The sequence below is a fragment of the Manis pentadactyla genome, chromosome 4 (genome assembly GCF_030020395.1).
Source record: "Manis pentadactyla isolate mManPen7 chromosome 4, mManPen7.hap1, whole genome shotgun sequence".
Taxonomy (NCBI): Eukaryota; Metazoa; Chordata; class Mammalia; order Pholidota; family Manidae; genus Manis; species Manis pentadactyla.
Window position 1 is genome coordinate 51,276,973 of NC_080022.1, and position 26,653 is coordinate 51,303,625.

The following is a 26,653-nucleotide window of genomic DNA, read 5'->3' on the forward strand; positions in this document are numbered from 1 at the left end:
TGCATTCTTCCCACTACCCTGGATTTTATTCCTTATTTTCCTTGGAATATTCTAGAGCACCTTGCTCAAGAGGGAGGTACTGAGACTTACTGAAAGACATGGGACAATGTGGTGGAGAAGGCTACGGACTGCCAACATTCACTTCTCTCAACTGCTAAGGGTATTTTTCTGTGTTAATTGAGTACACAGACCAAACCATCAGAGTAAAACAAAATCAGACATAGACCTTGAACTCTGAGGTTATATAAAAAAATATACTAAGGAACAAACTGCCTCTCTGATGGATTTAAAATGGTCATTGACCAATCCCTCTCACCTGGCTAGAGAGCAGTTAGAGGCATATGACATTTCAGCAGGAAGCTGAGTGAAATACAGCTCTCCATTTTACCAGGCCCCATGACTTCCCAGCCACCCACTCTCCCCTCTGATTTATCTGTGAAGATAAGCATTCTCTTTTCCTCTCTCAAGACAAACTCTTCCTTATCTAAGATAAAGAGGTACAAGGCTTACTTCCATTGCTGTGCTGTTCTTGTAAGACCCAACATTCTTCTGAGAATTTGGCCAGTTCCCGCCTGTCCCCAGGCCCCCCTTGCATCCCCTTCCTGCTTCCCCTGCTCCTGTCCTCTGCTATGGCAGGTGTCACTCGGCTTCTAATCTCTGCTGCTGTGTCTCTCCAACCAACAACATCACGGGCTGGGTGCTTTGTAGAGTTTGTGAAAATGAGTTTATCCACAGTACTGATGGCTCCAAACACAAGTGACTCCTCCAGACACTTGCATAAGCACCAGTGGAGCCCCTCTGCTTTCCAGGCTCCAGGTCGCTCATCAGATTTAAAAAGACAGTAGAATGAAGGAAGGAAACGTGAGCCCCCAGCAGTGTCACTGATTGACTTGGCTCAGGTGTCAGGACAGAAGATGCACAGGAAAAAATGACACACACACACCCCTAAATAAGTTTCCCTTACTTCTTCAGACCTGGTTCTGGAGAGAAGTAGGACTTGCAGTTGTCCAGGCTCCACGTGGGATTTGAGATGCTGGGCCAGGCTCCACGCTGACTGCCTATGTCTTTAAGAGGAAGACAGATTCTGGTTCTTCATGTCTTTCTAACTTACCAAGTACATTCATCTAACCACCGTCAAGCAGGGAGGTGAGCAGGACAGGGAATGTTACCTTCTATTTTCCAGATGAGAAAACAAGGTTGGTTCCCAAGGTTACAAAGCTAAAAGAGGCAAAACCTCAACTCAAATCTAGATTTTCTGTCTCCCAGTCTAATGCTCTTACCTCCAAATCACACAGGCTGAACTGGGCATGCAAATAATGCAAGAGCACCAGTACCAGTATGGAAGCTTTAGTGCTGGTGCTATTCAGGAAGAGGTGACCTTAGCTTTAGGAAAGGTCTTGTGGGAATCCACAACAATTTTCTCTAGGGAAACTGTGCTTTCGGGGATCCCCTCTATGGCCTCTGGCCCTTTCCATATCTGGGACACCGCCATGCCCGCACACCTAAGCCTCATTCAGACATGCATCTTAAGATCAGAAGCCAAGTTCATGTTACCACCAAGCCACCCAGGAAGTACTGTGGACCAAACATATTTATACACAAGAATTTTTTTGATGAGGATCATTTGACTGAGGGGAGGTTTGAATCCTTTTGCAATTTAGAAACCTCCAACTTCTATGGCCCAGGTCACTTCTGTCCCACAATGGGAAAAAGTGAATGTCCAAGTCAGGCAAGGTGGGCACTCCACAAGAGGGAAAGAGATGGAACTATCTTAAGAACGTGCCTTTTATCTGTAGTGGTCCCATAGGCGTCTGCACTTTGCTCAGGAAGGTCAGCTATTTGGCAGTCTGTGATTATACAGGGCTGAGGAGGGGGGAGCTCATTAGTAAACGCTCTGCTCCAACAGCCTCTCATGGTAACAGGGCATGGGTAACAGCCACAGCCACATTGATGGAATGCATCTTAAATGGATGGAGAAAGAAGCCATGCTTATGAGACCTGTGGGTGTAGCAGTCCAGGGAATCAGTCCTGCAAAGCAGATGAAAATTCCTCAGGGAGGAAACAAGGCTATTTGCAGGGAGAGAAGACTGCACTAACCAGGGGAAAATGCTCCTTGGAGAAATAGAAAGGCATCAGGGCCACAGGGAAAATGACCTCCATCCTTCATGCCTCCCTTCATTTAGATCTTTCCAGAACATGATCAGTCCTTGGCTCGAACACACTGTAGAATCAAGATACCAATCAATAGGCAAATAAGGAAGGGGCATGAAGAGGCAATTCAGAAAAGAAGAAACACCCATGGTTAATATTAGAAAAATGTTTAACCTCATGAATTAATAATAAAAAAGATGCTAGAAGAACATTGAAATGCCATACTCTTCATTTGAACTACACTGTGTCAGGCACTCTAGGTCTTCCTAGCACTATCCAGTTTAATTCCCACAATAACCTTATGAAGTGCTATTGTTATTTCCACTACCTGTAGACACAGCTGAAGTTCAGAGCGACTGCCTGGGTGCTGATAGTGTCAGTATCAAGATTCAAATCCAGCTAATGTGCTGCTCTTAACCATGGTACAGCACAGACTCTCTGATATCTTAGAAAACAAATTTAAAGAAAGATCCTGAGCATTGATAAGAGTGTGATGAGAAGATGGCAATAGAGCCAGGAGGCTGGAGCCCAGAGAGGAGCTGCACATTCAACAGTGCCCGGGGCCTCCCTGTGCACTGCCTGCAAGTTCAGCGGCACTGGCATAGTTTGTGCAAGTGCAAAGGTGACTTCAAGGTCAAGCACAACAAAATGGAACAGTGAAGTCAGAAGATGCAAAAGCTCATAGTGACATGTGATTTCTTGGTCTAAAAAGTCATCCCTTTTATGACGTATTCTTGGAAAATAAAAAATAAAATATTTGGGGAGCAAAGGTGGGAAATCACCACAATCCTATCACCTCAATACAATTAGTTTCATGTCCACCTATTTTGCATATTTTAACATAATTGAAGAGCAAGTTCTGTGGTGATTCAGGGCTTAGGCTCCAAGTCAAGGAGCCATGGCTGGAATCTCAGCTCTGCCACTGACTGACTGTGCCTCAGCTGCCTCACTTATATAACAGGGACAGTAATACACTCCACACATCACAGATCTGTCAGGAGGATTTAATAAGATGATTATACATGTCAACCATTCAGAATAGAGGCTGCCATATAGTCTGTGTTCAATAAATAATAAATACATTAGCTATTAATATAATATATATATTCATGTCTGTCTTTAAAATTCTATCACATAGCCATTTAAAAATATAATACCTGTGGTATAATGATTACTATAAATGGCTATGCAAGACTCCCCTATCTTAGACCTTATTTTCCAAACTCACTTCCTCCTCATGATTAAGGCTATTCTATTTCATGATTAACTCTTCCTACAATACTATCAAATCAGCCAGACTGCCAGGCAAGCCTCAAGGGCACGTCTCTGGGGAAATCCCAGTTCTAGGGGGCTCTGGAACCCAGCAGCCATATATGACAATGAATGGTTAAGAGCATGGACTTTGAGGTAAATCAGACCAGGCTCAAATCCTGTGTGTCTGTGAGCAAATTTCCTTACTCAAGAAGAGCCCAGCTCAGTACACAGTTGTGAGAACTGCATGAGATTACATGTGTGAAGTCTTGTGTCAATGCTCAGTATGTAATAAACACTCAATAAATGTTAGCTATGATTACTTTTTAAAACCCACAGTGTTTTAAGCAAGGGAAGAGCAAGGATAGTGTTTGTTTTATTTAGCTCCCTATTCCTAACAGCTGGCATGGTAAGAACTCAATAAAAATGTGTTGAATCAATGAATAAATACATGGATGAATGGATGGAATGTAGAGACTGTTATAGAGCTGGAGGGGATTTTTTGGCAGCTTTACTTATATATGATCTACATATCATAAAAATTTACCCACATAAATTGTATGATTCAATAGTTGTAGTCTATCCAGGGAATCGTTCCCAAATTCAATGTTGTGGAGATTTTCTCAATGTTTTCTTCTAAGAGTTTTAGAGTGTTAGCTCTTTAGTTTCTGACTTTGATCCGTTTTGAGGTTATGTTTGTATATAGTTTAAGATAAAGGTCCAGCTTCATTCTTTTGCATATGAATATTCAGTTTTCCCAGAACCATTTGTTGAAAAGACCACAATCTAATTTTAGAACATTTTCATCATCCCAAAAAGAAACAAGGGATTTCATTTTCATAAGAAACTAGGACCATAAGTGAGTTATTGAGAATTTATAAACTTTGGCATTCATAAACAAAAATCAGTTTCATTACAAGAGTTCACTGAGAACATTCTCTGTTCCATAAAGAAGTGTGACTTCTATCCCTCATTGAAAAACACTGCAAAGCTCCTGCGTATGCACTCAGGCCAAGAGCTAGAATTCTTGCAGTTCTCAGGAAGGGTGCTTTGTTATTAGTGCAGAAGACATTTGTCATGTTTTTTGGGCTACCCCAGCACTTTGTGAACACCCTTCCTATGTTTGAATTATTTCCTTCCTTAGAGTTCCACCTCCCCAAGATTGAAACCAGGATTTACAGTGTCAGCCCCCTTTGGAGCTATGACTCAGTTGTGGGACCTGTGCTCAGCAGGAAGAGGTGTCCAGGACAGACTTCAAATTGGAAGAAAGCGCCCTGGAAAAGGAAAGGTTGCAGGAAGTGATTCTGGGAGGGTAGTGGAGGGACTTGACATCCTTTAACAAATTCCTCCTCTACGTAAGCTTGCTGGAATCAGTTCTGTGTTCACAGATATCACCCTTGACTGCTAACAATGCACCATTAACAATGGCTTGGTTTTTAATTGCTCCTCTTCTGTTAATTTACATTATATGTAGAATTACTTTTCATTAGTTTCTGTTGATTGTTTTGTCCTGAGCATTTGCTGCATGACCATTCTGATTATTTTTCTCTTCCCCTTTCATCCTTTGTTATTCCAAATTCTTTCCCACTGAAATGTGGGAACCAGTGGGCTCAGTGGGCCACAGGTCTTTTCATTGGCGGAACCGGGCCACAGTCAAAAGAGCCTGGGATCCACGATGTGGAGTTAACCAAGGCATTCAGCCTCACCTCCTCCCTCCTGGGTCACTTCAGTGACAGCATCTCAAAGGCAGGCACAGACACCCATCCCCCCCCAACAGCGGGTGACCCTGTGCCCACCCTCTTCAAGCAGCTCCCTCTCCCAGCATCACTGTCCTTGGTCAGGATCCAGTAGAAGCATTCGCAGGCATCAGCCTGGCTGCAGAGCTCCAGCTGCAGGTGCAGACACTCAAGGGCTTGTGTGGGCCATGGCATCTGCCTTCTGGGTTGGGAGGAAAATTTTTCTTGGCACAGCCTGCACATTCAGGAAAGTCAGTTAAACCAAACTGAGCCTGATAAGTAATCTCCAGACACCTGGGTGGGGCTAGTGATGTATCCAGATTTTTCAGGCAAGTTGGAAGGTTTTTGATTATGGTTTCACAAGACCCCACCTGCCCCTCTAGTAAGCACAGTGTAAAGAGGAGCGGGCACTTGTGATGTGGTCAAGGATCATGAGCACTCAGCTTCTGCGGCATGTGGTTGCAGGAAGGTTGAGTATCATCGGAGATTAAACAGAGAGAGGCAGTGAGAGAAGACAGGCTCTAGAAACTTTTATCAACTTCAACTTCTCCTTGAGATAGGATTTGTTGCCAATATGCCTCCTGGCAAATACAAAGGAAGGTCATGTATGTTCTATTTGGGTTTTGTTTTGTTTTAAAGTGGGTAAAGTCACTAAGAAAAGGGACCTCTGAAATACACATCCTATGTTTGTATCACCCCCACAGCAGCTTAAGGGGTCACAAAACAGACATTTGGAGCATAGCACAAGCAGACTTGCATTAGTTAACTCTACTAAAAAATAACATTTTAAGAAGATGCTTACATCTTTTCTTCTGGCCAGATCATGAGACTTTTTCAAGTCAAGGACCCACTTTCACACTTCCGGTAATATTTTAGGGCACCAGCCTAGGGCCTTACAGATGGCAAGTGGCCAATCAGTCCCGCTGATTATCTACTGTTGGGAACAGAGAAACATAAAGCAGGACACTGGACATTATCTTCATTTATAATGGGGAAGCTGAAGCTCAATGGCTTGCCCATACTGTACAGCAGGGCCAAGGTCAGGTCTGCTTTCTGGACCCCTGATCCGGTGCTTTTCTTTGCAAACCTCATGCTGATGGCACTGGTCTGCAGTACAGTATGGAGGATACCAGATTGACGGTTTCTTTGAAAACAGTGTCATTAGCATCCCCAGTTTAAACATGGGATAATGGTGTTATTATAAAATAGCTGGAGAACTGTGGGTACACTATTGGTGACCTTTGCCTGAGACCTTTGTTTATAGGGAAGGTATGATACACAGCAATAGGAATAGCCACAAAGTCAGTTAAGCACTTACTCTGTGCTAAGTCCTTTACCCATCCTTACTCAGTCCTGGGATAGTATTGTCACGACTCCCCTGTAAACAGGCAAAGGTGGCCACCTCATGAATCAGCCTCAGCTCAGTCCTTGTGTTCAAAGAAGCAGCAGTGAAATAGGAGAACATGAATTGGAGGCCCTCCAAAACCTCACTTCAGTCTCTAGAGAAAACACCAAAGGGGAAGTGCATTCTTAGCACAAGGCAAAAGTCTTAAAATTTTCCTTTCCCATCTCTGCTGTCCTCAGTATCTATTGCCAGCAAAGCAACTGCTCCAGAGGCAGTGTGTCTGCTCTCCAATCTCTTCTGTAAACTCTTCCACCTGGTAATTCATTCCCTCACCTCCCTCACCTCTGGCAACTACTCACCCATCCTCTGCCAGTCCCTCTCTACCCTCATCACTGAGAATCCCAATATTGGCTCCATTTGTCCAGTGCTTTCTCATCACTGGCTGACCCCAAAATGCATAATAATGGAGGGGCAGCAGCCAAGAAAACTATGCCAGAAATTTTCTTAGAAGGAAATTACTTGAAGGATCTAGAGGGAATAAATTCATCTGAATACTCAATATTCAAAACCATATTTGCAAACAAATTCATTCTTATTTATAGATGGATTGCATATGCAAAAAATGTTTATATTTCAATAATCATCTGATATTTAAAGAGCATGGCTGGTAATGGGATTTAATGTTAAGCCCATTTCTTTCCTAAATCTTTCTATGGTTCCTTCTCTTTCTATTTAAAATGAACTGGCAACTTGCTTCATAGACAGTTTTAAATACTCATGGGTCTACGTTTTTATTATCCCTGTCACACCCATTTTTCAGATTAGGAATCTTAGTCATAAGAACAACAATAATAGTGAATAATTATATTGTCATATTAATAATTATTATTAGTCAGACATGTCCAATAGTCTACAAATGATGACTTACTTCATTTCACTATGACCCTATTAGGTAGGTGCCATTATATCCTCTTCACATATGACAGGTTCCATAGTAGTAAGTTGCAGGGTTGTTATTCAGATTGAAGTGTTGTGCCTGACTCTAGCAATCAGACTCTCAACCATAGTCTTCTCTGCCTTTCAGGTTCTAGCTCTGTAACTGTCTGTGAAACAAGCTGCCAGTGCAGTTTAAATAGAAAGACAAGGAACCACAGAAAGATTTAGCAAAGGAATGAGTCTTCACATTAAATCCCATCACCAGTCATGTTTTTTAAATACCAGATGATTATTGAAATATAAACAACATTTTTTGGTAGGCAATCCATCTATAAATAAGATGAGTTTATTTGTAAAGGACTGGACTAAGAAGTGCAGTAACTTTCTAATTAACTTAAAGTTTTTTAATCAATACAACACAATTACTTTTCAAATAATCTTTGAAAGTTCCAAGAAGTCTTGAGACATTTACTTGCTGTTTAACCAGATAGCAGCATTTGGGTTACCCACATATCAACTTTAGAGAAAATGCTCTTTGCAGATCTAGGATGCTGTCAAAATTTCCATGAGAAAGACATATTTTCAGGCCAGACACAAGGGTTTTAGGTTACAAATTCATGTGTCCCTGTTGGGTAGTGGGGGTAGAGGAAGTACAGGAGTGGCTAACGCAGGGGTTCATGACTCCTACCTCATATACGTTGGGAGAAAGATGTATCTCCCTGAAATGAGGCCCTTTCCCCAAAAGCCGAGGGATGTGCTGCCAGTGACTCCATGGGGGACCCAACCCAGCCATTAGATGCCCCTAATGGCTCTTGCAGATGTAAACCACGGGCTACCTTGGGCTGAACAAGACCTGAGTCAGGAGTCTGCCTGGACCCCATTCATGTCGACTCCACCGGCTCTGAGGAACCCATGAAGTGAAAGCAACACATACAGAATTAGAACCTCTGGGGCAAGAACCTTTGTTTTAAGAACCCCTCCAAGTGATTTTTATGCACAGTATAGTTTGAAAATCTCTGCTGTAACTTACTTTTAAAAACATTTTGTAAACTATAGCTCAGTGCATCTCAAACTGCACATACATCTCCTGAAGACCTTATTAAAATGCAGGTGTTAATACAGTAGGTGTAGAGTGGGGCCTGAGAATTTGCATTTCCAACAAGCTCTCAGGAGGTGTGGATGCTGCTGGTTGCAGCACCAGGAAGCCAGGCATGCGACATGTGTCCATCTGGTTGGGAAGGAGGCCACCTGGCCTCGGCACAATTCTTAGCACCCATGCTTGCAAGCAGTGTGACCTTGGCCACATCATTCCACCTTTCTGAGCCAGTTTCCTCAGCTTTGAAAGGGTATAAAATAGTACTAACTGCTTTACAAGGCTGTTCAGAGGATGACATGCCTGTACCTAATAGAGTACTTGGCATGTCACAAACATTCAAACAGAAGCTCTGGTTGCTGCTGTTTCTGAGGGAAGAAGCAACTAGTAAGTGCTCAATAATTGCTTGTTTTGTTGTTATTTGTGGAAGTTGCCATATGGAATGGTAGGCACCGTGACATGTAGTGCACTCTGTTACTGTTTCCTCCTCCCAATGGCTCTGTGTGCGAGGTACATATTATTTGTTCTGGTTTGCATATTAGGAAGCCAAAGCCCAGGATCTTTAGTAACTTGGTCCAAGTCACAAAGGCAGCAAAAGGCAGAGCTAGGGTTGAATTCAGATCTTCCTGCGTAAGCTTCTAACTGCCTAGAATGAGGCATGGTTCTGTCCACATCTGTCTGAGGCCTGAGTCAGGGAAGGGTGGTGGTGGGCTGACAGCTCATGGTTCTGTTAGGGGGTACAATATGGGACCAAGCTGTAGAGGCGAAGAACAGGCAGGGGCAGATGGAGGCCTTGAAGTGGCGATGCTGAGCTGCAGAGGGACATCAGGCCCAGGAGAAGGAGATGGACCAGATTCCAGAAGGATCTGGAAACCCAGCAATCAGGAATAGAGCCCAAAAGGGACAAGGACTATCTGCCTGGTGCCTAGTACAGGGCTGACCCATAGCAGTGCTCCTTAAAGATACAGTGGTTGAATAAATTAATGGAGAGATTAATAGATTCATAAATATTTTGAAGGCAGCAACTGATTTGGAATTGATGGGCAGGATGTATTGGAGTGGGAAAGTTATTTTCATCTCTGGACTTTTCTTCTTTAAAAAGGGAGCAGTTCAAAATAGAAGAACAACAGGAATATTTCCCTTGGAGCACAGCCAGTGCACACAATGCCTCCTTTTCTTCCCAAGACAGAAGTCATTTGGGGCCCAGCCCCTGGGTGGGTGTATGAAGCATGGAGCCTGCCCAACATATTTACCCGCTTGTGCTCTGGAGCACAAAGCCCCCTGTCTGCCAAGCCCAACACAAATGCCTCCTTTACTGCAGCCTTGGCCACATGAGGTCCGCTTCTGAAAACTTCCCTCCAGGGCCAAAGTGAGGAGGCACTTATGGCTACTTCTTGCCTCTACTGTTTGGAGACAAGAGACAGTGATGTTTCTCAATCATTCAGTCACCTTTGCAGGCCACAAGGCATGAAGTTAAATAGCGCAGCAGGTTGAAGGAAGCAAGGGGAGCCTTTTCTGTTCAAAGATCAGCCGCTATGAATGGTGTTTAATCAGCCACTCATCAGAAATTATTGTTCAGGCACAGGGTTAGGTTCTGTGGATTCATGGATGCATAAGACAGAGAGCAAAGACCTTTTAAGGAACTCACGGTCCCAAATGGGAGGCAGAGACCTAAACAAGGACACATAGTGTCACAGAAGTGGGCGAAGGCATTATGGATAACCAGGAAAGTATCATTGCTGGGGTGTTTGATCTGGGTTTTGAAGGATGGTAAAAGTTTGCCAGGCAGACTGGGAAAACAGCTGTGTAGCTCGGAGAAGAAAACCTCAGAAATGGGCTTGAGGAATGACCAGCAAACTAGGCCAAGAGTGCAGGGTGGGGGCAGACAATGGGGAAGGCTGAGGCTACAGGTCATTTTATTCTGCAGAGAGTAAGAACCCAGCAATTCTTCAGCAGGGGAGGAACCAAATGAGAGCTGGGTTTTGGAAACAACTCTGGTTTCAATGAGTAGGGGGAGTTGGGAGTGTCCCCAGAGCCTGGCCATTGGTAGATAATACATATTTACAGAATGAATAACTGATTTCAAGAAGGAAGAGAGAGAAGTAAGTCTGACAAGGCATCTGGCCAGACTTAATGCTTTTCACCAACTGCTCCTTTTATGTATTTTTTTCTTTTAAAAGAACAGCAGCTTTTCTTCTCCTTTATTGAAGCATCACAAATGTATATAATCTGAGAATGCAGGCATAATTACATAATATCTTAAACCACTGGCAGTTCCTGAATGTTGGCTTTGTCTTCCAGAGTAATTTTGTCAGCAGCTTGACTGCCGGGTCAGTCCCTCCTGGGCTCCCTCTGCACTGCCCAGCAGTATCTATCATGTGCAGAGCACACAGTAGGCATCAGGTAAGCAGAACCATGGAACAGATTCAAGGATCATAAGCTCTGGACAGGCTCTTGTAATAAACTGGTCCAACTCTCTCATTTTTCATATGGGAAGACTGAGACCCAGAGAAAGGGAAACATCCGTCTTATCTAAAGATGTGCTCACAGTCTACACTTACGTTGTTGCATTTCACAGTGGGGATCTGGGCTCAGTCAAGACTTTCAGGTGCTAACACCAAGAGCCAAGGCACAGACTCTGAAATAAGCCAGCAATGAGCCTGGATAAAAGCAGGGTAAATAGAACACCAACACACCAACAATACAGGCACAGAAGAATGTGTTCATGAACCTACATGGTGTTCAGCTTCCAATGTTTATTCAATTCTGTAAATCCCCGGCCTGTCACTAGAGGTGCTAGAGGCAGGAGGGCAGAGCGGCTCTCCTACTAGGGCTCTAGACTAAGGCAGGTCTGGTTTGCATCTGAGCTCCGCCACTTACCAGTTGTGTGTTTAGCAAGTTCCCTGAACTCGCCCATTCTCAGTGTCCACATTCCTAAAACAGGAAAAACACAATTTCCTCCTTACCGGGTTGTGCAGATTAATTGGGATGAAGCATAGAAAATATTTATCACAGTGCCTGAAGTGGGAATTGAATGGTGATAAACTAGAAAGTAAATAAGAAAGAAACAGCAGGACTTGACCATCAAGGGGTTCATTGATTATTCAACCTTTGGTTACTGAACAGTTACCTTAGTTCAGCGCTGGATCAGGGAGGAGAAGGAGGGGTCAAAACTCTAGGGTTTCAAAGGGTAACTAGAGCTGTGCAGACAACTAAGTTAACAAAACCAGGAAGGAAAAGAGATTTGGCTTTCCTGGTCATGCTGCACACCAGACTAGGCGCTCACCCCCAGAGAGGGGTTCATCCAGAGAGAGTGGCCCAGCTGACTGCTGAAAAGGTGAGCCTGGGATGGGGAGAAACTCAGCGGTGTAGAGATGTAGATTCTAGAGTCATCCATATCAGCGTGGTCACTGGAGAGATGGGGGTGGAGAGAAGCAGGAGTGAGCAGAGGGAGTGTGTGAGGAAAACTCCAGAAGAGTCCCATGTGGGGAGCAGATGAGAAAGAAGAGTCGGGGTGGCTTGCAGCCCAGAAATCCAAAGGGGGCAAGTCTTGAGAAAACTAGTGAGGCCTGGGTTCAATTTTAATAGAACAGAGAAAAGATGCCAAGGGTTGACAAAATGGTAGGAGAAGCAGGTGGGGCTACTCTTTGCTACTTCAGTACGATTCAGGAGAGAAATGGGTAGCAGCTCAAGGCAGGAGTGAGGTGAGCATGTCTGCAGGCCAAGGGGAAGAAGCCAGGGGAGAGGAATGGACTGAGATGCAAGAAAGAGAAGGTGGCATAAGAGCTGATATTTACTCCAAGCACTGTGCTAAAACATGCAAAAATATTGAATTTAATCTTCACCACAACCATAGGAGTCAGGCAATTTCATAAGTCATATTTTGCAAGGACGAAATGAGGCACAGAGATGTTAAATAACTTATGCAAGATGGCAGTAGGCAGAATTGAGACTCAAAGCCAGAAGCTCTGGCACCAGAGTTCATGGGAAGTTTGAAGGACAGTGTTTCTGGAGGTGAGAAGGGAAGGTTTTTAAGGCTTGACTCTGGCAAGGGAGAGGAGAGCAGAGGTGGAGTGAAACAGAGGCGGAGACAAGAGAGTTCAAGCCACACGACTTGCACCTTCTTAGAAAGGTAGCAACACGCCAAGTGTTGAGGGCGAGGACTTAGGATTGGATCTGGGAGCTTGAGGAGGGCACATGAGTTTGCAACAGTCAGAGAGGACACTGGCATGAGAGACAACTGAGACAAACATGAGGGACACCAAGTAGCAGCTAAGGTCAAAGGGCATGGATTTAAAATGAATCCAGTAGTCCCAAGGCAGGATCAGAGAAGTGATACAGTAAAGTTTAATCTAGGATTGGCATTTACAAGAGTGCAAGGTGTTCAGAGGGGAGACTTTAGTGGGCAAGCAAGGACACACATAGTGTGGGTGTTGATATAATGGGTGAGGGGAATATTTTCAGTGGCCCATCACCCTCCCCAACAAGCACAAAGGTGAAGACAGGGCACACAGCCATCATGCACTGTACATGACCAGCGTGCTACCCAAAGGTGCCCTGATCATAAGGGTGCTCGAAGCACCCCACCCATCCCAAAGTAAGTCGTCCTGGTTTAACCTCATAACTACGCTGGCCAAAACCACAGCCACAAACTACATGTGGCTCCTGAGCATTCAAAAAGCGGCTGGTCTGAATTAAAATGTGCTGAAAGTATAAAATGCACACTGGATTTCAAAGACTTAGTGTGAAAACATGTATGTAACATATCTCAGGTGTTTGGGTTTTTCTTTTTATATATTGATTGATTACATTTGAAATGAGAATATTTTGGATATATTGGGTTACAAAAAAAAACATTAAAATTAATTTCACCTGTTTCCTTTTTATTTAATGTGCTATTAGAACATTTGAAATGTGGTTTGCGATATATTTCTTTCGGCAAGAGCTGGTCTATCAGGCAATTATGACATGCAACATAAGCTGAATAAATGTGTTAGGCCAGTATGTCCATTTAAGCCAATGAGTTTATCTGAATAGCTCTCCTCCATGAGAATGGGGAACAGAACTGGTAAGTTTTGATTTGTTGGAGGTCAGAATAGAGACCAGGGAGGTGACGTGACTTAGGAAAGGGGTCCTCCGTGGGGTACCAGAAGAGGATGTTATGGTGTGCCACTGAGCGGGGCAAAAAAATGGGCCAAACGGCCAAAGTGAGGCTGAATGTGGGTAAGGCCCACACACCTGCCGGTGATGACAAAGGCTGGGCTCTCCTTCATCGTCCTAGCTCTGCGCCAGGCTGTTCTCAGCCTTGCCAGCTCCACTGACTTCTGGGTGACCTCCAAGCCCAGCCCCTTCACCTGCTCCTGCAGTGTCTCCCAGCACCTCAGGCATTCCAAAATGTCTTTCCCAACAGGCCAGAACTAGAGCCTCTCCCGTTCAGGAGCTTCCTGCCAACAATTAGAAAAGGAGGCAATGTGATACAGCATGATTAGCATGGCTTGCAAGCCAGGAAATTCAGATTTGTCCACTTTTGGCTGTGTGAGTCTGAGTCATATCACAACTTCTCTGGGCCTCAGCTGCTACATTGGTCATACAACAATACTGACCTAAATCTACTGAACTGTTGGAGGGCTCGATGAGCTAAAAGAAGTAAGAGGTTTTTGTTAAAGATGTGTTACACCAATAAAAGAAACTACTATAATCTAGAGCTGGAGGAGGAAGGAGAAAGTGAAAAAAGAAAAATAGGTAGCAGGTAAGGGATGTCATTTGCAAAGACAAGGTATGAATCCCTCCTTGTACTAAGAGGAGCTGACTTCCCCCGGTGGCAGGAGAGCTCCCCCATGAAGAGCAGGCACAGGTCACAGCCTTTCTATCAGACATACCTTCCTATCCACATACCTGGCTTCAGGAATTTTCCTGCAGCTGAATAAATAAAAGTGAGTCCAGAGAAATTGTCCTAAACAAAACCTGAATGCATCTGTTAACGAACTGCTTGAAGTGTTAATGTTTCTCAGCACTGAAAAGAGGATTTTAAATTCCAGTGTGAAAAATTATAATTCACCCCAGATTCACCCCCAAACCCATTCCTGTCCCGGTGGAGTGAAGGGTGGAGAGTAAGGGATCTAAAGAATGGTAGATGTAAGCAGAGGTTGCTTTTTCTCAATGGTGCAATGGGCTCTGATCACACCCAATATCTAATGAGCTGTGCTGAGCACATTCACATTTTATTTAAACTCATGTTAACCTTTGAAGGAAGGAATATCCCCATTTTATAGAGGAAGAACACACCAGATGTCATGGCTGAGAGGAGCGGGTGGAATGGCTCACCGCAGGGCCTCAGCATCTCCATCTTCCCAGGTGTCCACCCCCACCCTTTGCTTCCTAGAGTTGCCTTCCCAAGCCACTATGCATCAAGCATCCCAATTCCCCTCCTAACTCCACAATTAAAATTTTCCCAAGGAGTAGTAAAATTCACTCTCTAATCCAATGAAGGAATTACAATGTTAACAGTTTACAATTTTCTTTTCCTCTGTAATGCATTAGCACTTTATTAGGAGCTTTCTGAACATATCGTATTAACTCAAAAGAGTGATTAGGAGATTTCAAGCAAGCTAATTGGCCAGTGGGAGATGCAACCTGTGACTGCGCTGCAGCGATCACCTGTGTCCGCCACTTGCCTTCCCACCAGGTGTTGGCACATGAGATTAATTTAAAGGTTTGTGTTGCCAGACCTGATTTTTTCTTCAGAAGAAGACAGGAATATGGGTTTATGTAAAAATCTGATTTTTAAATGTTCACTTAATTCCTTCCTCCCTCCTTTCTTTCCTCCCTTCCCTTCCCTGCCCTGCCCTTTTCCTTTCCTTTTCTTCCCTCCCTCCCTTTCTTTTTTTCTTTCTCTCCTTTCCTTCCTTCCTTCCTTCCTTCCTTCAGCCCACCTTTCTCGGCTCATCCCACCTCCTCTGGTGCTCACAAATGCAACCCACGCAGCAGCCTGTGCCTGAACACCACGGTGCCTTTGCCTGCATGGTACCAACCCCTTTTCTGCCTTCTCTACTGGAGTCTTTCCCATCCTTCAAGGATCTGCTAAAATTGCACCAACTCTCCCTAATCCTAAATGTTGATCTCAATTAATATTGCCCCCCCTCCAAGGCTGTCTTCAGAAAGTGACTTCCCCTCCACTGTGTCTCCACTGGTTCTCCTCACATCCTGAAGCTCACTGCCATCATTTCCACGTTTACATCTTCCTGGTAGATCATAAACTGGTACAAAGGAAGGAAGGACTTGGTGTGTGTGTGTGTGCACGCATGCACGTGCCAGCTATGACTTTGGTTCTTGTATCCTCATTTACAGGAGAGAGAATGAAAACTCAGGGGACAAAGGGGTCGTCTTGGTCCTCTTGAGCTTTCCGTGGACACTGTAGCTTTGCCTGTCTTCTAGATATCCTGCTCCTGCTACCCAGGATCCTCCTCCTTCCCTCTCCATCTGGTGACCCCTATTCAGCCCTCAAGACAGCTTTACCTACGAGCACCTTCTTCCTGTCCATCCACCAGTCGGGAAGGTGCCCCTTCCCCCGAGTCTGTGCCCCCCGGCAGCCTGCAGGGCTGCAGGGCACTCATCAAACTCTCCTGGGATTAGTTACCTTAGTCTCTGCCTCCCTTGTTGGACTGTACATTCCTTGCCTAGCCCAGTTCCTGGCCCAGAGTGAGTGATCAGCCAGCATTTATTGAATGTCAGGAAGGAAAAGAATGATGGAAGGAGGAAGGAGAGAAGGAAGGACGGAAGAAAGGATAGAAACTGACCACAGGCAATCAACAATGTGAGGCAGAATGAACTGCGTGGCTCCAAGCCCCACTTCTGGGCTGGAATTGATGCTGGCTCCTTTGTGCTCCAGCCCAAAAGCAGGTACTTGGGCAGGCAGCTTGCACTCCTTTCTGTCCCCACTGCCCCATAGTGGGGGGGCAGGCAGCAGGTTGCTGCTTGGCTTCACGGCCCCAGCAGCCAGCATTCACCACCTCCTTGGCTCTTTGCTCCTGGTCCCTGGTCCTAGGGAAGTGGCTTTCTGCCACAGTCAGGGGGTCTGTTTTGGAAGGATAACTTCAGTTATGATGGATGGTGGTGGGGATGAGCCCACCCCAGAGGTTGGCAGAAAAACGCCCTGGAGGAGCTCGCAGCAGTTCGGTCTAAGAAGGGCTGACAATTCTCATTGCCCAGGGCAAGCAAGGGGAAGGGAGGCTCTCTGCTGCTCTGGGTGTAGCTAGAAAACTCATAAGGCACTGGCCCTGACCTGGCACCCTTCCTCATTTAGGGCCAGGAGGCTGGGCCAGACTGTTCCTTCCCCTAGACCTCTCCCCAGCCCAGGCCACTGAGAGCTATGCTGGTCTCAGGAGAAACTGCAGAGACTGTAGCCTGGGTTGAGGTCCTCAAAAGCCAACTGTCCACTCAAGGGAGCGGTTTACAACACCCACTGACACTCACTGTGTGATCAGAGGGGTAAGGAACACTCTGCCCTCACCACCATACCACCCAAGTCAAGCCAGGGAGGGAAGCCAAGGACACCATTCCTCCAGGGAATTCAGAACATCAGAGAACTTGCCTAGAAAGCAAACGATCTGGGGAAAGGTCACAACGTCCATGCTCTTCCAGAGCCAGGGCAGGGTTCCCAGTCCCCTCCCACCCAGATTTCACATCCAAGCAGCTGGGGTGGAGGGGCAGGGTCCCCTCACTTTCCCCTTCTCCTCCCTAGTCATCCTCTGTCTCCTTCCTAGTGACTCACCCAGAGCTTGTCCCCCAACCTCGCCTCCCAGGGGCTTCCAATCCCCAGCGCGGGATAACTCAGAACACCAGGCTTTCAGTGACAGCCTTGGGCAGGCATTTTAGCCGGCTAACTCCTGAACAAACCAGTAAGATAGGATCTTTTACCTTATTTTAAAGCCAAGAAAATGAAGTTCAAAACCATTTTATAATTAGAAAAGAAAAAAAATCTTAAAACAAAAAGAGACCACATGACTTAAATATACAAAATATTTTTTAAAAAACCTAATAAGAACCGGACTAGAGAACTGACCAAACAATCCTATACTCTTTGAAAGAAAAGAACAAGCTCATTTTATGGACTCCTCATTCTGTGTCCGTGCTTTATGTGCACCATCTCACTTCAACCTTGGGGTGACCTTACAATGCAGTCTCTTAGTATCCTCATTTTATAGATAAGAAAAGGGGAGAGGGAGGTGGTGGGACCTAATTGGAGCCCAGGGCTGCCATTCATCACAAGGCCACAGTGGGGGGGTTGCAGGTTCCACTTGGGGTAATGTAACACATTTGCATTTGAACAAAGCTCTCTGGAGAAGACAACGGTAATCCAGAGGAACGACTCTAATGTGGAGAATTTGAGGCCTCAGCTCTGCCAGTGGGCAGAGTTCTCAGGGCAAGAGTCTTTTGGCACCACCAGGCATCACCCGAAGGCAGCCACCCACATGCCTGGGTAACACAGGGCTCCATTCAGCAGCTGGCAAAGCCGAGGACATGGGGATAGAGTGAGAGGGAAGGAAGCAAGGTCTTCCGACCAGCCCCACGGCAGGCACGAGAGTGGGGCAACGGCAGAAGACTGCGACTTCAGGTCCTCCACAAATGGCCCCTCACCCAAAAATATCAGCTGCTTAACAGTGCGGAAGAGACATCTGAAGCACTAGTCAGGGCTGGACAGTGTGCTTGTGAAAGAGGCCTGGGTTCTTTTCCAACTCAGTCACTCACCCTTCTGCCACCAGGGCCTCTCCGCTCCTCGGTGTCCTCCACTGCAAGATGAGGGGGCAGTCCTGGTGACCAGTGAAGTTTCCTAGAGACAAGCTCTAGGTGATGGGACCCAGAACAGGTGCCAGGAATATGCAATGGAGTCCTGCAGAGAGGACTGGAGGATCTGGTTCATTTGGTTTAATCAAGGTGCTCCTGAAAAGGACTCCTGGACTCCTTCCTTGACTGATTGTGCCCTGAGCACTGGGCTGGGAAGAGGGAGCTCACACCCAGAGGAAGCAGCCTCACATGCGCATTCATGAACTCTCCAAGGCCAGAGCCCACAGCAGCAAGGACTGCTGCCTGCTGCTTGTAGACCATATTGAGGGCTCCAGGGAAGCCCTCCAAGGGGAGCCCATGGGTGAAGAACATGGGGATGAGTGTCCAGCATAAGAGAATGGAGGCATTCAGGTGGGAAGAACTGTGCAAACTGGCACTGAAGCACCAGAGAGAGAACATGCACATCAGGAAAGAGGCACTGTCGCTTCCATTCCTCAGCTATGAAAACTGAGGCTCAGCATGGCCATAGCCAGGTGGCAGAGCTGGAGTTCAAGCCCAGTTCTTCCTGACTCCCTAATAACTCTTAATTTGCATCCCATCCTCACTTTTGCTGCATGTGCACCTGAGAGTGGACCCAGGGTGGAGAGGGGAAGGGAGGAGGTGTGGGATGGCAAGAGGCTGCAGGGAAGGATGGGGAAGACAGGGATGGATACTAAGTACTTTCTCAGCACATCAAAAATAGCAGCTGTGGTTTTCCCAAACAGACTCTTGTGCATTTGCCTATGGTGGTTTTTAAGAGCACAGCCTTCTGGAATCAGCCAGACCTGGGCTGAGCTCCTGGCTTCGCCATTTAATACCTCTGTGACCTACAGCAAGTATTTAACCTCTTAGAACCTTGCTCTACTCACCAGGACAACAGGAATAAGAACAGTCATACCTTACTGGGTTGTTGGTGAAGAATAATAACTGCTGTATTGAAAGGGTATGGCACAGTGTCTGGCATAGGTTAAACTTCCAATAAAAGGTAGAAAAACCAACCACTGTTCTAAAGTTGCTCCAGTGGACTCTTCTCTTCCCAAGCTTCCGCCTCAAACTCAACATCTGGCAGGTTCTTCCACATCCCCGCTGACTCCCTCCCTCCTCCCGGCTGCCTCCTTTGCTTTCCCTCCATTTCAGAACCCACTTCACAGCCACTTCTCCTTCTTAAGATGCTAGCTTGCATTTGATCAAGTGCTTCATCAATTAGTCTGTGGAACCTCCTTAATCTCTCAGCAATGCAGCGTCCACTCTAGTTGTTTCAATGGTCTGGTTTACATGGGGTCAGCCAAGCGATCAACACAGGGACTGGCGGGTTTGTGGGCTGATAGGAATTACCTAATCAGTTGCCCATGTGTGCCTGCAGTTTGTAAATTAACCTCTGGTATACATCAAAACCTTCTACCCCAACCGCAAATTATGTGCTTTTGCAAATTTGCCAAACTATTAAATGAAATTTACTACTGCTCAAGAATGTCTTGTGCTAATTAGGCAGAGATAGATGGGTATATGAAAGATTAGGGTGAGTGAGGGTGGGAAATTGGGTACTAAAGCCTACACACTTCCTGTCAGGGGTCCTTAACCCTTTCAGTGCATGGACTCCTTTGGCAGACTGATGAAGCCTATGGACCATCTCTCAGAACATTTAAAAATATAAAATACATAGCTTGACTACAAAAAAACCCAATTACATTGAAATATAATTATTAGATACTTTAAAAACAGAGTGTGTAATATGGTAATAGATGTTCTTTATTAATGCATTAAATAATAAGCCCTAGTAGTGGGTATAATAACAGCTATAATTTCAAAGCTGCAATGGGCATAAATCACAGTTCAAGATATCTGCAGCAGCTGAAATATGATATCAAAATATGTCATTTCTATTGGTGACAATATTGCAGGTACTGCAAATACACTGTGGTTTGTTGCCTACATCATTCATAATCAAAGAAAATGCTAAGTAAAGATGTTATTTTTTTCCCCACCCAAGTTCACAGACTCTTCTGAATTCTATACACAGGCCCCTTGGGGCTATTAAACCCCAGTTAAGAATCTCTATTATTAGGTCCTTTACAATCTCTATTAGGTCCTTTACAATATGCACTGGGCATATTCCCGAGTTCCAGCTCACATCACCTCCTTCTTGAGGAATCTCCACACACAGCCCTTCCTGCCCCAAAAGGTCAAGTTCTGTAGGCACGACTGCCCTCTGCCCTCCGCCCTCCTCCATCCCCTCCCTTCTAACTGGCCCAGGGAGGAAGCCTGCCTCAGTAGCAACCCCCACCCAGGCCAGAAGACCAGAGACCAGCCAGGACACAGCCTGGGGAGAAAGGCTCAGCCTCCAGAGCACTGAGCTCAGACAACAGGATCCTCTGGAATCTGGACTCAGTAACAAGGGAGAGGTTCATGTGGTAGTGGGGTGAGGGAGGTTGGTGGGCAGTGCTGAGCTGAGCTGATGGCATCAAAGTGAAGACCACTGACAGGCTGCACCAACAGGAAAGCCTCGAACTCAGAACCCTCTCCACCAGAGGGTGCCTGCCCTCCTCCCTGGTCTGTGCTGAGATATCAGTGCTGCATTTTAGGGCTCCTCACCCTCTTCCTTAGAATCAGCTTAAGGGACACCCTGTTATCTGTACCAGAAGAACCCTAAGTTGGTACTAACAACAGCATTTTACAGATGAGGAAGCTGTAGTTCAGTAAACTTGAATCATCTGCTCTGGCTCACAGGGCTACATAATGGTGAAGCCATTTTCCCTTTCTTACCCTTCTGTACTTGAGGAGCGGAGAGGTGATGGCTTCAATATTTATTTAAAATCACACAAATGATACATGAACACAATCTCTTAAAAAACTCGAACATTACTGATGAAATGCCTCCCTAATAAATGTAGACCCTGACCACATATTCAGTAACCGCCCAACTTGACATTCTTGGTCTTTTAAACCTTTCCCCGGGAGTGGAGTGGCTACATTTTCCAAGACAGAAGAGAGCAACACGGTAAGGAGCAGCCGATGAGTACAGCACCTGGGAACGCTCAGCGCTGCTGCCTGGTGCCTTGCTGCGAAAACCAAAATTGATTTCACTGAGAGCTGGCGTCTCTGGTTTCTGGGCAGAAATCAGGCTGTGGAGGGAAATTGGCACCGAGGGCTGTTCTTTTATCTTTGCATGGAGCAAATTCTCCCCAAGGTCATATTTCTCTGCCCCCTTATCACTTGACATCAGAGCAACAAACTAGAAATACATACCAAAGAAGATATAAAGGATCCTTCCAGCAAAGGGGGGAAAGCCACAGCCCCATTAAAAAGCATATACCCAGCCAATACATTTTATTTACTTTGGGGGAAAAATAATGGGGAAAGGGATGGGAATTGGGATTTATGTTTCCTCCCACGATGCCTGCATCCCTGGAAAGTTATCTGAGGGGCAGAGCCCAGGCTCAGGGCCCTGAAGCAACAGTGAGGTGGTCCTTTTGAAAACAGACTTTTTTCCCTTGGAGAAAGAACATTCAGCCAGCTTCTTCAGACACCACCAATCTATAACTGCCTGCATATCACATTAACCATCTATTTGAAATCTTGGGGCAGCACTTATTTTATCCTGGAAACAGACAGACCTATTTTTAGCAGGGGGCCCCTCTTCTTTCCTTGAATCCTACTTTGAAATATTTTTCATGGAGACTGGAAACTGTTCACAGAAAGGCCTATTAGAAGCCTCGTTAGAGTAAACTCTGGGTCTGGGAGATTAGCATTCTGAGGCACAGAGAGCTTAGGGGTCTAGCTGTAAATCACACAGCTGGTTAGCAACAGATCTAGGCTCCAATTCCCAGTCGCCCTAACCTCCAAGCTTTCACCTTGTCCCAGATACTCCACTACAGAGTAGCACAAAGTGGTTAGGCATCTGACCTCCAAAGACAGAGCTCTGTCAATCCCAGTCCATCATTTATCAGTTCCATTAGCTCTGGGCAAGTCACTGAGCCTCTCCAAGTCTCATTTGCCTCATCTCTACATCTGGGGTTATGAATGTAACTATCTCTAGGATTATTGCAAGGATTCCATGTGCCAGGCCTGCCACACATGATCCTTGTTACTATACAGCACTGCTCTTGCTTCACCTGCAGAAGTGGGTGGCTCTGTCATCTAAAATGTGATGATTGTATCTGCACAATTGCCCAGAGATAAGCAAGAAAAGACTTGTCAAACCCACTTTCCAGTTAAGAAAACTGAGTCCCTCACAGAGATGACATAACTTGAATGAGATCAGAGTTTTAAAAATGAGTATATTCTCTGCTTTAAGAAGGCCTAACTGACCCCCTACCACACCTCCCAAGGTATGGGTTGAATTTGAAATAAAGGCTGCCTTTTCCTTCCCCACTGCAGAGCAGAACCATGTGTGTATCACTGACTTACTTACACATGACCCTCCCTTACAAACTGGAATCAGCATTGTGCCTGGTACAAAGCAGAGACTCAATACAGTTTTGACGAATGAGTGAATTACTGAGTGAATGAAAAGTCTGATCTGCAGATAAGAAGGTCCTGCTTGGCCCAGAAGCCTGAAGTAGGTGTCTTGTTGCAGAAAGCAGAAGGCAGGCAGACAAGACTGCCAGTGGCAGCAATAAGAACTCCATTCTCTTCATTCATTCATTCCCATGTAGCCTGGTCTATGGGGAAGAACCTTTTGACAGGACCAAGGGTTGAGCCCCTGATCTCAATGATCGTGTCTGGAGTGTTTCCAAACCGGGTCCACATGGCCCAATCCTGGGCCCAGAAGAAAACTGTGAAGCACACATAACCTTCCTCCAGCTAAAACAGATGTAATAACGCTGCAGGCAAGGGGCAGCCCATCTATCTTCCTAATTGTCAACTCTACTCATAATAAGATTTCTCTCCCTGTCACACCTTAGGCTGCTACTGAACTGAAGCAAAACCAAGATATCCATCTCCCAGCCATGAGCAGTGGCCTTCACAAGGAGCAGAGACGAAAGGAGGCTGCTTGGCTAAGAGAAGCAGAGGGAGCTGGAAGGAGCCCTGGATTAGGCATCAGGAGCTGGTGGGGGTTCGGGGGTGCAATGCTCTTAACCAGCTGTAGGTGCTTAGGCAGTCACTGCACTTTGCTGGGCCTCTGTTTCCTGCAAAATTAAAGTCCAAAGCTCTGGAAATGGGGCCAGTGGGGGAGGGGATGGCTGTGAATCACATGATATCGTATGCAAGATATGTTATGTTAGATATCCAGGAGCTATCCATCATTTTCATTAGAATCTAGAAGATATATGTAAGGCTTGGCCCCCCCCCATAAAAAATAGTTAAGAAATAATAGACTGGATGTTTTCATCGTAAACATTTATTGAGTACCTTCTAAGTGGCTTTCTCTGTGCTAGGAACTGAGAAACAAATATGACAGGAGAGTCCTGCTTTTATCATGCTCAGTGAAGACATTATGTTTGCTGTGACAGAAGCACATCCAAGGGGCTTTGGAAACAAAGAAAAGGCAGCATTTGACTCTAGTTAGGAAAGGCCTTTGGGAAGGAGGGGGGCTGTAAGTTTAATGCTGAAGTTAAAAGCTGAGCCCACATTCACTGGTGAACAAGTTGGAAGGGTACTTTAGATAAAGGGCAGCATGTGCAAAGGCAATGTGTGTTCTAGGAACTGCTCAAAGTGTAATTGTGAGTAGAACATGGAGGGTGCTTACTGAGAGGGGTTTGCTGTGGGGAGACTGGGGAGTGGTAGAAGCCAGAAATGCGGTAGAAAGGCAGGCAGGGTCCAGATTAGGAAATGCCATGTAAGCCACCCTAAGGAATTTTACATTGTAGGCAAAGAAAGTTTTAAGTCTAGGATGAGCCACCACTCCCAGTGGGACTCTTTCTAAGTGCTGGGCAGAGGTCTTGGTCAGTGAGCACAGTGGGCAATAGGGAACAAGTGGAGGAAGGCCTTGCTGCCTCTTGGCACCCGGAATGGGCATGGGCTGTCTGACCGAAGCACGGGTAGGAAGTGTCTGCATGGGGGCGAGTCCAGCACTTGCCTGTCAGTCTCTCCCTCTTTGTCCCAGCCAGGGGGCTCTTACTGCCCATTACTGCAGCTGAAGAAGGAAGGTTCTGGTGGGCCCCGGCAATGGAATGCAGAAGAAGAGGTATTGCCCATTCGGCCCCCTGATCGTCACTTGGCAAAGAGTCTTTCAGTCCCTCTAAAGGACTCTGCTCTTCACTTCAGGGCCTTCACATGCTGTTCTTTCTGCCTAGAAGGCTCTGTCCACCCTCTTCAAATAGTTAACTCCTATTGGCCTTCAGCCTGAGCAACTACTGTACCTATCACAGATTCTCATTATCCTTTCCTTTCAAAGAATTCAGCACTGTTTGTAACCCTATATTTATTTGAGTGATTTGATGCATGTCAGTCTTGGCCACTGGACTGCAAGCTCCATGAGGCCAGACAGCGCCAGTTTTGTTCATTTCTGTACCCACCACCTTGGCCAGTGCCTGGCACACAGCAAGTATTTGTTGACTGAATGAAAGTCTGGTGTGAACCCCAAGCCATTCCCCATTCTCTCTGAACTTTAACATTCCCTAAAACTCACATAATGGTCCAATGAGGATGCATTTTGGACACGGGCAGAGAGTTGGACTTGAAAAGGCAGGATCAGAGTGGACTCAGCTTCTAGTCCGCGTGTAGCTGTGGGTTCTCCTGTGGTCATGTTCTGAAAGGCTCTAAAGAGCTGCATTTGGTTTACCCAGGTAGGTAAGTAGGTCCTTGGGAATTGTGTTTACTTCAAGATGCTTTTGCTGCAGGCCTCAGCCTGGTCGCTGTGCACTAGACCCTACTTCATCAATGACTTTGCACAGGCTTCAGGTGGCCATCCCGGGAGAGAGGGGGCTCTCCATCTCCCTCTCATGGAAAACGTCTCCTACTGGCCCCCCAGGCCTGTACCCTAGGACACCTAGGAACTAAAAACTTGTTCCTGCAGCCCCGGAAGATGCCCACAAAAAGCGCAGATTCAGACCTGGTGTTGAGGGCATGGGGTTCGACTTTCCAACTCCCATGTTAAGCAACTGGCCACTCTACATGGACAATGTATTTGGGTTCAAAGGTGTGACCTTAAGGGGCAGATGAGGGAGGGAATCTCACCAAGTGGCGCGCTCAGCAAAAGCGCCCTTGGAGGCAAGTTGGCCCCTGAGAGGCACCCCACAAACTCCACCCAAGGTCGAGGCCCAACGGGAGTGCTGGAAAGTTCAGCCAGAGGCCGAGAGGTACCAGGATGGGGACTGGGGGCCGTCTTTGTCGAAAGAAGGGAGGCTAAGAGCTCGGTTCCAGGTAGTCCTTGGAGGCGGCGGCAGGACGTCCTAGTCCCGCAAGCTGCATCCTGGACCGCAGCGCCCGGCTCCGAAGCTCTGGGCGAGGGCTGCACCGGCCGAGCCGCAAGGACACCGCGGCCTGCCCCCTCCCCAGCACGGGGCCTTGGGGAGGCGGTCCGGGCGGAAGGGGAGCGGCGCCCGCTGTTGGGCAGCCCCCCTCCGCACGCTGTCGCGGACCCCAAACGAGGGCGCCAGGTCTGCCCAGGCTGCCGCAGCCTCTACCTAAGGGGAGCCGGGGACGCGGCGCGGGGAGGGGGCGAGGCGGGCGGCCAGGCAGAAGAGGGCGGCCGGGCGCGGGGCCGAGACCGGGTCGCGCCGCGCGGACCGGGGTCGCAGAGAGCCTTACCTTGGCGAGCGGCGGGAGGCCGGCGCACCGCCCGGCTTCGGGGCGCACAGTCCCGGGCTGGCGCACGCGGGTCGGCCGGGACGCGCACCCCTCGGGCGGCCTCTCGCCGGCGGCTCGGCCTGGGGCCCGGGGCGCTCACCGTGGGGCGCACCCACCGCGGCCGCTGCGGGACTGGCCGGGCGCGGCCGGCCGAAGCTTCGCCCGCCGTCGCCGGCTGCCAGCGCCGCCGAGTCCCCGCCTTCGCTGGGGGAAAAAAAAAAGACTCCTGACGCGGCGCGCGGGCTTTGGTGTGTGGGAAGGGGCAGCGTTGCGAAATCAAGGGGAGGGTCTAAGCCTTGATAAACTCAAAATGCCCATGGACAGAATCTGGAAGAAAAAGTTTTTGAAAAGAGAGCTGAAAACTCCTATCTGCGCGGAGTGCTTTTCCGATTTCCAAAGCGCTTTCACATACGTGTGTCTCCCTTCATCGTTACTACTAGAGTACTGACCGTGGGGCATTTCTGTCCTCATCTTAGAGCTGGGGAGACACCACATCACACCGAGTAATGACCTAGCCAGGCCAGGGCTAGGACTCAGTCTTGGTGCTGGATTCCAAGGGCAGTGAGGGCCGTCCACAGCCAGTGGGAT

At 46.9% G+C, this 26,653-nt stretch overlaps 1 protein-coding gene across 2 annotated transcripts in view; it reads right to left on the bottom strand.

The window, feature by feature from the left end:
- Positions 1-26,231, bottom strand: part of KANK4 (KN motif and ankyrin repeat domains 4) — a 67,252-nt gene extending 41,021 nt beyond the window's left edge. For both annotated transcript variants that reach the window (XM_036911262.2, XM_057500271.1), the window contains exon 1: positions 26,027-26,231. The gene's annotated coding sequence lies outside the window, so the exon portion shown is untranslated. The remainder of the gene's footprint in view (positions 1-26,026) is intronic.
- Between the last annotated feature and the right edge of the window lie 422 nt (positions 26,232-26,653).